The sequence below is a fragment of the Podarcis vaucheri genome (genome assembly GCF_965113315.1).
Source record: "Podarcis vaucheri genome assembly, chromosome: 4".
NCBI classification, from domain to species: domain Eukaryota; kingdom Metazoa; phylum Chordata; class Lepidosauria; order Squamata; family Lacertidae; genus Podarcis; species Podarcis vaucheri.
This window is the reverse complement of record NC_138762.1, coordinates 70240269-70254191: the sequence shown is the minus strand read 5'-3', so window position 1 is coordinate 70254191 and position 13923 is coordinate 70240269. Positions and strand designations below refer to the sequence as shown.

Genomic DNA, 13923 nt, shown 5'->3' with positions numbered 1-13923 from the left:
CACTAGATGGCGGCGGTGAGCCTTATGGTAAATTCAATGCATTTTTTAAAATGCTTTGTAAAAAAGCATTTTCAGAACTTTTTAATATGTGTGTAAATTCCGCCATAGTTAAGAGCCTTGGGCGAATTTGTTCTTTTTTTTTTTTTAACCTATGACTGGAATTTGGCAATAAATGTCAGAGAACATTTCTGTATTTTTCTGCTCCTCAGAAGACTTAATGACACCAACAGTTTTATTTTAAGCATTTTCTGTTATGATTAATCCAACTTACATTGTGTTTGTTCTGTGTTGTAAGTTTGTACCATGATATAAGCATTTGAGGGAAGAAACAGTGTAAGAAGGAGGGGGAGAGAATACAGAAGTACCATAGGAATTGGGTTAGCAATTAGTGAATGGTCTGTTTCAGAGTTAAGATTACTCTCTGCTTTAGAAAACTTTATTTGGGATATAGAGTGTGGCTTAGCTTCTTAGACAGTGATCTGCATGAGGAAAGACCAAACCTCTCCATAACTATACCAGCGCTAAAGAGAAAGGAGGGTGCTGTTGGAAGTTTATACATGGGGCTGAGGTTTTTATCCAGATTGCTGCCTGAAATCGCAGAGCAACTAATAGAAGAAGACTAAAAGAGTCACTGGGCTGAGAAGCAGATCACTTTCAATGGACAATTCAGTGAGCTGACAATCATTTCCTCAAGAGCAAGCTATCTGCAGAGAGAAGACAACAGGACATCTCAAGGTGACCTGTCTTGCTGCTAAACTATGAAAGATCCAGCTGAAATTCTAATTTTAAGGGCCTGGTTGCAGCCTTAGGCTGGACTGTCAATCAAATTCTAGATTGGCTGACCAACTCTTCAAAGGTTAAGAGCACTCAAGCTTCTGATTTACCACCTGATTTGCTGCAGCTCACTTGCATGAAGCAGAGCATCCTCTGAGACAGCTGGAAGAAAGGAATCACTCTGATTCTTCTGCTGTTATTCTCCTTTTCATCCATAGAGCTAAATGCATGAATATAATTCACACATACTTGGTGTGCAAACAGCACTGCAAATCACACAGTCAGAACAAATCCCTAGAATGTATGTGCGGGGAGGGGACTCTGGCAAGTGAGGAGAAGCCCCTTGCAGTTAAATCCAATCTTTGGGGTCCTTGAGGGTTACATAATGCATACAGATTGGCTCAGGCAACTTGGCTTCTATATTGAGTTTCTCTATACTCTTGGCCAAAGATGAGCATTCATAAAATCTTCCCACCTTGTTCCTGCTTGGCTTGATCCCAAGACCCTCAGTTTTAAGAACCCAAAGCCTGTTAATCTAGAGAGCTTGGTGTACTTTGAACACTTAGGAGTAGCTGAAACTATGTTGGAGTAATGCATGGGTCATCTAAATTGATGGAGCTGCCAGAACAGAGCTATTAATGTTAAAAGGAAATTCTTGTGGAAATAGCAGCCGCTTGTAATGGAAGACTTCTATTATCCAAGGAAGAGAATAATCTTCTAATCAGGAAGTAGAAGACTCCATGGTATCCATGGAGTCATAACAATGCAGTTGCCCCAGTCCAGAGGGAACTGAGATGGCACGTATTGGGCCATGTTGTCCAAGAATGTCAAAAGGTTCCTGGCCTGGTAAAGTCTCAGCAGCTGTCCCCATGCTGTCATAGCCATCTATACATCAGATATGAAGGGGACCTGAGGAATGTTACCTGTACTTTTCTTTTGTCAGTAAAGCCTACTTTCAGCACATAACCATTTCTCTCATTTGTGGGCTTAATTGCCAATTGAAAGGGAGAGGGGATGGATAGACCCAGGCCGTTCCTTCCCTCACTGATGAGCTTGTGGGATTGTTGCATAATATTTCAGCAGCACAATGGTTTTTTTCTTGCACCAGTCAATTGATTGCAGCAATTTGGAAGATTAGCACAGGGTACAGACAGTAGAAGAATTATTTTCCACACTACCCATTAGCAATGTGTCTCATAATTAGCAAAGTCTCTATACTGAAAGGAGCACTACCCTGCTATTCTACGTAGATTGGAGACGGGTCTCAATTTCCACCATGTTTGCTGTGGGAATTATGTGGATTAGAGTTACCTAAGCAATATAAATATTTATTTATGCGACTACTGCCGCTCGAGTGATTTTTGCCCAAAGATGGAAAGAAGAAAATGTTGACCAAAGAAGAATGGCAACAGAAGCTATTAGAATACTCAGAAATGGCGAAATTTACTGGAAGAATAAGAAACCAAGACAATAAACTTTTTAATATAGAATGGAAACCTTTTATTGAATATTTACAAAATTATTGTAAACAAATTAAGACTTTAGCAGGATTAAAGTAAAAATGTGCAGTAACAGAAAACATATATTGATTGGGGGAAAAATAAATAGGGTTAACTTGGAAATGCAGTAAAAAAGTAGTATAAATATAAGAAACCGTAGAAAGGGGAGGAGGAGAGTCAAAATATGATGTGTGGAATAATTTAAATCTATGTTTTGTATTTGTTGTAAAATGAAAAGTATAAATATAAATATATATATTTTAATGTTTGTTGTGGGGATGCAGCATTTTAGCTGCAGATCTGTATTTAAGTTCTTCCTTTGCTTGATATCCAACGCAATACAGATTTCAATACGTTGGTTGGTAAGTCTTTTAAAGTCCCTTTTCTTGCTTTACACCATGCCCAAGGTAATGAACTATGGCAGTGGGCAGGCTTTTATAAACTTGGACCTCCTCTGTCAGTTCTAGGCCATTGGAGGGAAGCAGTGGTACGAGAGCAACAGTATAAAGTAGATGCACACAACCCTCCCTACATCCAGCTTCATACAGAATTCACATCCCTAATAATGGGAAGGCAACCTGGAATGGATAAAATGATCTAAAAAGGAAAAGGAAAGGCAGAGTGTACAAATTAAATGAAGACTGTGAAGAATTTGGAATATGTTCTATGGTATATGCTGTTACTGGAAACTTTAACTTGCATTTTAGAGGCATGTTGAATGTAACATGGTTTATGGGAAAGTTTGTATAAGAACTCTAAAGAACTGTGCATATTATTATTAGTATTATTATTTTGTAGAAATAAAACAACTTTAATACAGGCTCCTTTTCTCTTTAATAACTACTTATATTGTGCAGTCATTGATGTTCACCCTTGGACAATAGTTACTGTTTTATGATATCTGGTCCTGTAAATAATATCAAAGAAAAGGACTGAGGCTTGGAAAGGAGTAGAAGATATGATCAGAGTACGCTGATCAAGAATTAAGTTTGCCATCTGATAACTTGCTTTTTGGGCATTAAAGCACATGGAACTTGTTCAGGCTTGTTTCTGACTAGACATGGATACAAATTCATTCAGTTTTCATAACTGCTATGCTTTACATTTATGGCCAGGTCCCAGAATCATTTTTTAAAAAGAAAATAAGAATGGCAGGTGGCAAAAAAGCTGATTATATTATATTTGGGTCAATTTGTTCAGGTGGATTACGATCCTGTGCCACAATTAAATTTCATGAAAATGACTTATTTTTCTAAGATGCCCACATATCCAGTTTAAGCTGTACAGTGGTACCTAAGGTTAAGTACTTAATTTGTTCCGGAGGTCCGTTCTTAACCTGAAACTCTTCTTAACCTGAAGCACCACTTTAGTTAATGGGGCCTCCTGCTGCCACCGCACCGCCGGAGCCCGATTTCTGTTCTTATCCTGAAGCAAAGTTCTTAACCTGAAGCACTATTTCTGGATTAGCGGTGTGTGTAACCTGAAGCGTATGTAACCCGAGGTACCACTGTAGTCTAAATATTGCTATAAACCAGCCATCTCCAAGTTGGACTCTCCAGATGTTTTGGATCTGAAATCCCATTAACCCCATGGTGGTTGGGGCTGATTATTATTATTATCCATGGTGGTGTTTATTAATTGCCTTCCACATATATCCCAAGGCAGTGTACCAAATACAATTAAAAACAGCATATAAAATAACTTGATGATGAATTTACAAACAAAACAAAGTGTAGACCCATGGCAGAGAAATAGTGATTCAACAGTGAATAGCTTATTGGAACAAAAATGTCTCCAGTTGTTTCCTGTCATATCTTGACAGGAATGCTGATAGAATCACAGAATTGTAGAGTTGGAAGGAACCACGAGAGTCATCACCCTACAATGTAAGACTCCTTTGCCCAAAGTAGGGCTCAGCCCCACGACCCTGAGATTAATCTACCAACTGAGCTATCCCAGCAATCCAAAACAGCTTGAGGGCACCATATTAAGGAAGGCTGCTATAGCATAAATTGTAGTGCTACAGTCCACTTTCTTGCAATAAAAAATAGGCTTTCTCTTTCACTGTAGTGGCAGGTGGATACAATGATAATAAAGTCTTTCCCTGAAACTTACCTTCAACACTTTGCCTGAAATCTCTCCCCTAACCAGAGTCAAAATCACATGAGTATATGGAACTTCCAAAGGTCAACATGTTTCCCTATTTTTTATAGTGCCTGGGCCTGTTCCATATGTGCAGTATAATCTTTTCCTTCAGAGGAAGCAGTTTAGAAACCCTGAAGTCAGATAATAAAAAAAAGAAAAAATTATGTGCTTCAAATGTCAGGCACTGTGCTGTGATTGTGCTAAAAAGGAATAAATGTTGCCTGCAGGCTTCTGGTCGATGAAAATAAGGGAGTTATCCTCAAGGTGTCCCTACAACTTGTGGAATTAGTCACCATTATATGCTGCTGCTAAATAAGGGTCTAGTACCAGACACTATAAAGGCAGCAATAAATGGACTCGGTCAACAGGTTTTCCATTATAGGGGAAGTGGGTATGAATAAATATTTCTTTAGGTAGAAAATACTGTGATTATGAAATGCTTCTAAGCAATCACCCTAACCTACATTTTCCCCTTCTCCAATGGGGGCTGGGAAAGTCCTCTGCAGTTCTCAGTGTTCTCTGCAATGATAGATTTTAAGCAACAATTAGATCTTCAGCACATTTCATCTTCTTACACATGCATAGTAAATGCCACCAGAATGGCACATCACAGGCGACCTTCCCAAATAGCTCCTCATAATTTTGCTAATTCTATTATACCCCGCCCATCTGGCTGGGCTTCCCCAGCCACTCTGGGTGACTCCCAACCGAATATTAAAAGCACAATACAGTGCTCCCTTCAGATGTCTTTTAAAAGTAAGATAATTGCTTACTGCCTTGACACCTGCTGGGAGGGCATTCCACAGGGTGGGCGCCACTACCAAGAAGGTCCTCTGCCTGGTTCCCTCTAACCTCACTTCTCACAATGAGGGAACCACCACAAGGCCCTCAGAGCTGGACTTCAGTGTCCGGGTAGAACAATGGAGGTGGAGATGCTCCTTTAGGTATGCAGGACTGAGGCCATTTTGGGCTTTAAAGGTCAGCACCAACACTTTGAATTGTGCTCGGAAACGTACTGGGAGCCAATGCAGATCTCTCAGGACCAGTGTTCTATGGTCTTGGCGGCCGCTCCCAGTCACCAGTCTAGCTGCCGCATTCTGGATTAATTGCAGTTTCCGAGTCACCTTCAAGGGTAGCCCCACATAGAGCGCATTGCAGTAGTCCAAGCGGGAGATAACTAGAGCATGCACCACTCTGGTGAGACAATCCGTGGGCAGGTAGGGTCTCAGCCTGTGTACCAGATGGAACTGGTAAACAGCTGCCCTGGATACAGAATTAACCTGCATCTCCATGGACAGCTGAGTCCAAAATGACTCCCAGGCTGCGCACCTGATACTTCAGGGGCACAGTTACCCCATTCAGAACCAGGGAGTCCTCTACACCAGCCCGCCCCTGTCCCCCAAGAACAGTACTTCTGTCTTGTCAGGATTCAACCTCAATCTGTTAGCCACCATTCATCCTCCAACCACCTCCAGACACTCACACAGGACCTTCACTGCCTTCACTGATTCTGATTTAAAAGAGAGGTAGAGCTGGGTATCATCTGCATAATGATGAACACCCAGCCCAAACCCCCTGATGATCTCTCCCAGCGGCTTCATGTAGATGTTAAAGAGCATGGGGGAGAGGATGGAACCCTGAGGCACCCCACAAGTGTAAGCTCAGGGCTCTGAACACTCACCCCCCCCCCCACTTTCTGGACATGGCCCAGGAGAAAGGAGCAGGACTCCCTGCCCCTCAAGACGGTCCAGAAGGATGTTATGGTTGAAGGTATCAAAAGCCACAGAGAAATCCAGCAGAACCAGGAAGCAGCTCTCATCTTTGTCCCTAGCCTGCCAGAGATAATCGATCAGTGCGACCAAGGCAGTTTCAGGCTCATAGTGAGGCCTGACATAACAAAACATCAAACATTATTATTTTTTGTTTACCTCAAACAAAAACTTGGGCTTAATTTCTGGATTTCTTATTTTCCCCTCCATTTCATAGTGAATCTACATTCCTAATCAAAGAATTCACTGCCCCGTGTGTTAATTTTCAGTTTCTGTTAAAAATAGCCAAGTTTGAGAAAATGGTAGATACAATCAGGTTGTTTTATTTAATTGAAAGTAAGTAGACCATATCATTCATTTTAAATGATTTTAATAGTGTATTAATAATTAAGTTTTCTTACTTTCCTAATAAATACCAGGAAAAATAGCGATGAAACAACTAATTAACAGAGCTCTGTCCAAAACTAATTATTTTTAAGAACTGCCAGTGTAGGCTTTCTGAACTTGGTGAGTTTGGTTTTACCGTCTGTTTGAATGGGCAGTTGGTGCTTTAGTTTGTTGTCATGTTTTTGTATTAATTATGATTAAAAGCATAATCACCGTTGTTGTTGTTATTATTATTTCATGGGAACATAAATTCATGTTGAAAATATAAAGTATGTAAGTAAATAAATGAACAATAGGGATATGTATGTATGTAATGGTCAGAACCTAACTATTGGGCACATGTTGTTATGTGTAGTAGGCAGACATATAGCTGTGACAAAAACAAAACAAAACAAAAACCACACAGATCAAGCATTTAAAGGGAATGATGGTTGTCATGTATGGCTTCAGGATTTGACTGCGAATTTCTTGTGTACCTATGTCACTTTGCCCTGAACCTTCCAAAAAAGACATTTGTTGCAATCTATGTATTACTAAAGCCGGTGGCACTTTACTTCTTTTTGCCTGAGATTATCTAGGGTTTTTCCCCCCACATTCTTGTGTTCAGCTCTAACATATATACACACAGTTCATATTACAATGGGTGATAACCAGCTAAGTCATACTCAGAGTAGACCCATTGAAATCAATGAGCTCCAGAGACGTAATGTTGATTTCAATGGGTCTGCTCTGAGCATGACTAAAGTTGCCCGGTACCCTTCATAATTTACAGGATATTTCAGTGCCCTAAAAACATGCAGCAATGTGTGTGTTTTTATGCACATTTCTTGTGAATTTTATTGCGCTGCCTTTTGAAGATAGGTCACATTCACACCATACATTTAAAGCACATGGCTTCCCCAAAAGTATCCTGGAAAATGTGATTTGTTAAGGGTGCTGGGAATGGTAGTTGCTTGGTGTTTGCGGAGGGCATAGTTAACGTATCTGAAAGTGACATTTTCCTGCATCTGCAATGAATGGCCAGGGAAGATAGAGACTACTTGCCAGGGTACCATAGTATGTGCTAGTCAAGTGAAAAGAGAGCCTTGTAATGAAATCTCATTGAAGATGCAGAGAGTATGTTTCAGCATTAGGCATTCTCCTCATGTTTCACATAAATGCATCCTGGCCTCATGAGAGGATGAGCAGTGCATTTGCACTGGCTCATTCAAATTGAATGTTGGAAGGAGAAGCATCTTGAGCAAACAGGGAACAGTCTGTCTGCTTGTCTGTCTATTTATTTATTTATCTACCTGTTTATTTGGAACGGGGAGGAAAGGTTAAAGCTGTCAGCTACTTACCCTACTCTTTTACTGGATGTTTATTTGCTGGTCTTTTTGCACGCTGAAGACATTCTTCAAAGAATCGTTTGGCAAGATTACAGATTTCTGCATAGCCCAGGTCTGGACGAAATTTAACCAATAACTGCTTTACAAAGTTGCATTCGTCACAACGTCACCTGTTGTAGCATTCTATGGAATGGATAGTGTTGTGTCAGGGGCCACAAAGGATTCAAATGTCTTTCCAGGTTTTCCTTCTTCATTTTGCTTCTTAAAATTGTAGCACTGCAGAGCTCTCATTCATTTTTTCCTCTCTCTTTCTCTCCTCCCTCCCTCATTCTTTCTCTCACCCCCCCTCCTGTACCTCTCTATTTTAGTGCTGAAACGAAATGAGACTGTAAATGAGAATGTTTGATATGACTATCCCAAAGCAATATTTTTTGTGAGCAAAAGTATACCTTAGAGACATGCTTTTTGGTTATTGGGTGTTCATAGTCATGGAAGCTTAATATACAGAGAAGCAATCCTAGACTTGATCGTTTCTTCAGTATTGCACTGAATTCTTCATTTAAGTGGAATCAGATGTTTGTTTGCAATGGGGTATGGGTATCATCTTGCTTCTTTACTTGATATTTTAGAAACAGTATTAATTTGGCACAGCAAATGAATGAGAGTACTAGATAATAACAAGAAGGTTAAGATTAATGTTCTGTGTAACTTCCAGGCACATGCATGTTTCAAACTTATTCGGCTTCAGATTTTGCAGCTATATTGAGAGAAAAGAGAAATTACTCTCTTGGAAGTGATTGCACAATGTCGGTGAGGATTTGCTTCTCATGTGCTTTCCTCCTTGAACATTAGGCAACTTGCATTACTAAAGAGGCCTCAAGTTTCACTGAGCTAAAAAGTATATTCTATAGCACTGCAACACTGTTATTTTATGCAAAGGATGAAAATGATATTTCCAGAGACAGAAATCTGTAGAAAATGTTTGCTGCTAATACTCAGTTTATTATGAATCTGCAGAGTTTGCTGGTGAAAATTTACTTCCTGTAAGGAACAAAAAGTTTCAGATTAAAAATGTATGCACACATGAGTGTATGCACGCACTTGTACACACACTCACACACTGTGTTGCCGAAGAATTTCACTAATGAGTAACATGCCTTGCCATTGGAACCACTTGATTGGTGTGCCTGAAAGAGCAGCTGCAAAACTGTGTAGTAAGCCTCATGTCACTGCTATTTAAGCATATATATTCTCTGGATATGAGTTCAGCCTAGTATAAGTTCAGTTCCTATATCCTCACATTTACTGGCTGGAGTCCTCTTTTAAATATTACAACCTAGTCATAGGCTGCAATTTATTTCATGCACACTGGGAAAGGAGTATCATAAGGGGCTGTTTTCCATTTATTGCATGAAAGTAGATTTAATCCGTGTTTGAGACTGATAATTTAAGAATGCCTGTGGCAGTCCTATACATGAGGACCACCAATTCTAAATAAACAGAGCCCGCTTCACTAGTAAATTAATGCCCTGGTGAATTTTTCAGGAGGAGCTATTTTTCTGGATGGCAAATGATTATGTGAACTGTTGTCATATGAAACATTTTTTAAAAGACCTGTGAGACTGTTTTGCTATTTCTGCTGCTTTAGGTTGATGTGAATGTGAGCTGGCTCACATTCCAAGAAGGATCCAATAAGAAAAGAGAGGGAGAAAGTGACAAGTTGTCTGGCAATAAATTAGGGTGAGGGATTGCATTGGTACCTCCATTTGTCAAATGCTCTAGCTTGTGCATTTTATTTTTATCTGGTGCAGTGGAGACTGGCAAAGAGCTCTTTTAAAATTTTATGGTTGTGCATAGAAAAAGGGCAAGAGACAATCCAAATTGTTCCGACCCATTAAAGACTTCTGAGGTAAGGGAATGTTCTTTCTGTGTGCTCTGTGTTCTGTTCTGTTTACAGATGGGTAGCCGTGTTGGTCTGCCATAGTCAAAATAAAAAAATTCCTTCCTGTAGCACCTTAAAGACCAACTAAGTTAGTTCTTGGTATAAGCTTTCGTGTGCATGCACACTTCTTCAGATACACTGAAACAGAAGTTGCCAGATCCTTCTATATATTGAGAAGGTGGGGAGGGGTATTACTCAGAAGGGTGGTGGGAATCGGAGATTGGCAGATAGCTGGGATGAGCCTGTTGACGACTCTTAACGACTGTAATAGGTCTTACAGGAAAAGGCAAGGGGTGAGAAGGTGGGAAATGGCTTAGTCATGTATAATGAGATAAGAATCCAATGTCTCTGTTCAGACCAGGTCTCTCCATGGTTTTAAGTTTGGTAATGAGTTGCAATTCAGCAGCTTCTCTTTCCAGTCTAATTCTGAAATTCCTTTGTAGTAAAACAGCTGCTTTGAGATCTTGTATAGAATGTCCTGGGAGATTGAAGTGTTCTCCTACTGGTTTCTCTGTTTTGTGATTCTTGATGTCAGATTTATGTCCGTTTATTCTTTGGCGTAAGGTTTGGCCTGTTTGTCCAATATAGAGAGCTGAAGGACACTGTTGGCATTTGATGGCATACACAATGTTGGACGATGAGCAATTAAATAGTCCCGAGATGGTATGTGTGATGTTGTTGGGGCCAGTAATGGTGTTGTCCGGGTGTATGTGGCAGCAAAGTTGGCATCTGGGTTTATTGCAGGCTCTGGTGCCAGTGTCCGTGTTAAGTCTGGTTGTAGTATTATTGTGGGTTAGGAGTTGTTTAAGATTGGGTGGCTGTCTGTAGGCAATGAAAGGTCTTCCTCCCAGAGCTTGAGAAAGAGAACTGTCATTGTCCAGGAGAGGTTGTAGATCTCTGATGATGCGTTGAACTGTTTTAACTTGGGAGCTGTATGTGATGACTAGTGGTGTTCTGTTATTTTCTTTTTTGGGTCTGTCTTGCAGCAAGTTCTCTCTGGGTATCAGTCTGGCTCTGTTGATCTGTTGTCTAACTTCATCTGCTGGGTATTTTAGTTCTGAAAAGGTTTGCTGTAGATCTCTTAGGTGAGAGTCTCTGTCTGTAGAATTGGAACAGATGCGGCTGTAACGTAGTGCCTGGCTATATACAATGGATTGTTTGGTATGTTTGGGATGGTAGCTAGAGGCATGTAGATATGTTTGTCGGTCAGTTGGTTTACGGTATAAGGTGGTGTCTATGCATCCATCCTGTATTTTTATAGTAGTGTCCAAAAAATGTATTTCTTGCATAGATTGATTCATTGTAAGGTTGATTGTGGGGTGAAAATCATTGAATTTCTGGTGAAAGGTGTCCAGGGTCTGTTGACCATGTGTCCAGATGATAAAAATATCGTCAATGTATTGTAGGTACAAGAGAGGTTTGAGTGGGTAGGAGTTTAGGAAACATTGTTCTAAATCTGCCATGAAGATGTTGGCATACTGTGGGGCCATGCGGGTGCCCATTGCTGTGCCGCTGATCTGAAGGAACAGGTCATCACCAAATTTGAAGTTGTTGTGGGTAAGGACAAATTGGCAGAGTTTGGTGGCAAGGTCCGCTGTGGTTTTATCTGAAATGGTGTTCCTTATAGCTTGTAGACCATCGTTGTCATCCTTCTCACCCCTTGCCTTTTCCTGTAAGACCTATTACAGTCGTTAAGAGTCGTCAACAGGCTCATCCCAGCTATCTGCCAATCTCCGATTCCCACCACCCTTCTGAGTAATACCCCTCCCCACCTTCTCAATATATAGAAGGATCTGGCAACTTCTGTTTCAGTGTATCTGAAGAAGTGTGCATGCACACGAAAGCTTATACCAAGAACTAACTTAGTTGGTCTTTAAGGTGCTACAGGAAGGAATTTTTTTATTTTGTTCTGTTCTGTGTTAGCAGCAAAGTGATGTGTTGTAAAGTTCCAGTTAAACTTTTGCCTCATATTAACAACGAGCTTTCTCAAGTTTCACTTTTTAGCTTTTTTGAATGGAGGTGATCAAGTCAGGGTTATCCTTAAGTCCCATTGATTTCAATGGAAGGGTTTAAGTGCATTCTTGAATTTCTCCCACTGAAACAAATACATTTTAAAAGTGCTTCCATTTGTCTTGGTAATATCCATGTGTTTTAATATTTTTAGTGTTTTGTTGGGGGGGAAAGTGCAGGCATTACTAGCAGTGCTGTTTCGTCTAATGGAGGTGAAAACTTACTTAATGTTTTTGTTTGGGGGTGTGATTTCCTTGTTTACAATGCTATGAAAGTTCCTTATTTCCAGCATCACACTGTCTTATTATTCTTTATATTGAACAGTATGGAAACTGGGAATTGTGATATTTAAAAAGGAAAGTATATTCTCACTGAGAATATGAGTAGAAAATAAATAACATTTTGCCATTAGCAGACATGATAATGGAAACAAGTGGTTACATATCTAGTGGTTCCAAAACGTAAGGCATGCTCTTATATAAATAGCACTCTACCTTTCACATAGTAGGCAGTGTGTATATTCAGCAAGATGTGTCTATTTTGCTTGGGCCTACACCGGGTTTATTAAAATGAATCATTGTATATTTTCAGTGAGTGATCAACACTACACAGGGTAATAAGTATCATATTCTTGGGTAACCTGTGTCCTTTGCAGGGATATGGTTTGGAGAACAGTTTTATCTAGCCACTAGGCACAGTAATTTGTGTATCCTTGGAAACTAGCCACACTGAGGTCCAGCGCCGAGAGCCTTCTGGCAGTTCCCTTGCTGTGAGAAGCAAAGTTACAGGGAACCAGGCAGAGGGCCTTCTTGGTAGTGGCACCCGCTCTGTAGAACGCCCTCTCACCCGATGTCAAACAGAAAAACAACTATCAGACTTTTAGAAGACATCTGAAGGCAGCCCTGTTTAGGGAAGCTTTTAATGTTTGACGGACTATTGTATTTTAATATTTTGTTGGAAGCTGCCCAGATGGGTGGTGTATTATTATTATTATTATTATTATTATTATTATTATTATTATTATATTATCCTGGCTGGAAAATGGAGGTGGAAGGATTTGCCCTCTTGCTTGGCTTGCGACACGTTGCTATCCCCAGTGTATGCCAGATGTACAGGGACAGGCTTGTCCCAAAGATCTCATGTCCTAAGACAAGGCTGGAGATTCTGTGACGCAATTTCAGGCAGCAAATAAAAATTGGGGAGGGGATGGGAATGGCAGAAAGAGGAAGGAAAGGGGTGTCACAAATAAATGGGGTGCCATCATTTTGCTTCCTGTAGATCCTGTATGCTTTGGTTTCCTTTCTTCCTTGAAAGGAAATGAATGTGTCTTCCTTCCCTTTCCCTCATAAAAATATTTTCCCCCGATGGAGATGCCATTGTCAATGGTACGTGCCGCGCTATTAGTGTTGTGTGTGTAAAATCATACACCACAGTCAGAGTTGAACCCTCCTCCTAGGAAATTCTCCTTGGGGCAACCTTATGCCATTAAATCTTAAGGCCTGTGTGGGTGGGTGGGTGGGTGGGTTGGGTGTGTACGTGCACACACACAAACATGCACATTAGAAACGGTGACATCATTGTGGCTTCCCTGCTCTTGCTGCATATTGATGGGTAGAATCCATGCATGATTATGCATGAGGGCCTCATTGGCAATAACACCATGATTGAATGGTGGCTATGCAATTTTCAAGGATGGTGTGGCAAAGTCTGCAGGTACAGAGGTACCTCGGGTTACATACGCTTCAGGTTACATAAGCTTCAGGTTACAGACTCCGCTAACCCAGAAATAGTACCTCAGGTTAAGAACTTTGCTTCAGGATGAAAACAGAAATCATGTGGCGGCAGCACGGCGGCAGCAGGAGGCCCCATTAGCTAAAGTGGTGCTTCAGGTTAAGAACAGTTTCAGGTTAAGAACAGACCTCCAGAACGAATTAAGTACTTAACCCGAGGTGCCCCTGTACTGGTTTGTTTGGATTGTTTCTACAGCTGTCATTTCTGTTAGATTTGGTGTAGGATTGTGGCTACGGTACACCAGCTAGACCCCATCTCTGTTTGCCCCACCATTTTCC

The 13923-nt window shown here is 40.6% G+C and overlaps 1 protein-coding gene across 3 annotated transcripts in view; it reads left to right on the top strand.

Annotated features, from left to right (window-relative positions):
* The window catches only part of FRMPD4 (FERM and PDZ domain containing 4), a 219658-nt gene that overhangs the window by 73698 nt on the left and 132037 nt on the right, over window positions 1–13923 (top strand). Inside the window, exon 1 of one of the 3 annotated variants that reach the window (XM_082220848.1) lies at window positions 7800–8014. The exons of the other annotated variants lie outside the window; for them this stretch is intronic. The gene's annotated coding sequence lies outside the window, so the exon portion shown is untranslated. Of the gene's footprint in view, window positions 1–7799; window positions 8015–13923 lie in introns of those variants that run through there. 3 annotated transcript variants of the gene reach the window in all.